Source organism: Symphalangus syndactylus, chromosome 22 (genome assembly GCF_028878055.3).
Source record: "Symphalangus syndactylus isolate Jambi chromosome 22, NHGRI_mSymSyn1-v2.1_pri, whole genome shotgun sequence".
NCBI lineage: Eukaryota > Metazoa > Chordata > Mammalia > Primates > Hylobatidae > Symphalangus > Symphalangus syndactylus.
The window spans coordinates 25,592,528-25,593,579 of NC_072444.2; positions in this window are offsets into that span (position 1 = coordinate 25,592,528).

The window sequence follows — 1,052 nt, forward strand, 5'->3', positions numbered from 1 at the left end:
AGAGGCGGGGCGGGCGGGGCCGAGTCAGAGGTGGGGCGGGGTCAGCGGTGGGGCGGGGTCAGAGGCGGGGAGGGGAGGGATCAGAAGCGGGGAGAAGGGCGGTGAGGGGTGGGGCGGGGCTGAGGGGCGGGGCCAGACCTGTGGTGGGGCGGGGCAGGGGCGGGGATGGGCCGGGGGCGGGGACGGGCCAGGGACTGGGGCCGGGCGGTGACCCGCTATCCAGCCCTTTTCCTGCCTGCACTGCGCCCCGCAGCTACTTCCAGACTAACTGGAATCAGCCTCTCTTAGCATCATAAGAACTCGAAGGCTTGTTGCTTTAGGACTTACCGGGCGCACTTTCATTCACGAAGTAGGATTCATTAATTTATTCATTCTACAAGCATTTATTGAGGGCCTGCTGTGTGCATACATTCTGACGTCCATCATATCTGCACTGTGGAAATACTCTATGATGTGCTACTGCTCACCTCTTATCAGCTTTTCATTCAGTGACATCCTTCGGCAGCTTGAAATCTGCCCATGGTGGGAGAGTTTACACCACGCAAATCAGCAAATGCTTAATAACTGCTAAGTCGTCTAGACTTAAGAAAGTGGCGGAGAAAATGTTGATATTACTGGTTAAACTTAAAAGTGTTGGAGGGTGCGGTGGCTCACGCCTGTAATCCCAGCACTTTGGGAGGCCGAGGCGGGTGGATCACTTGGTGTCAGGAGTTCGAGATCGGCCTGGCCAACATAGCGAAACCCTGTCTCTACTAAAAATACGAAAATTAGCTGCGTGTGGTGGCAGGCACCTGTAATCCCAGCTACTCGGGAGGCTGGGGCAAGAGAATTGCTTGAACCCGGGAGATGGAGGTTGCAGTGAGCCAAGATCATGCCACTGGACTCCAGCCTGGGCAACAGAGTGAGACTCCATCTCAAAAAAAAAAAAAAAAATTAGCCAGGGGTGGTGGTGCATTCCTGTAATCGCAGCTACTCGGGAGGCTGAGCCAGGAGAATTGCTTGAACCCTGGAGGCAGAGGCTGCAGTGAGCCAAGATCACACCACTGCACTCC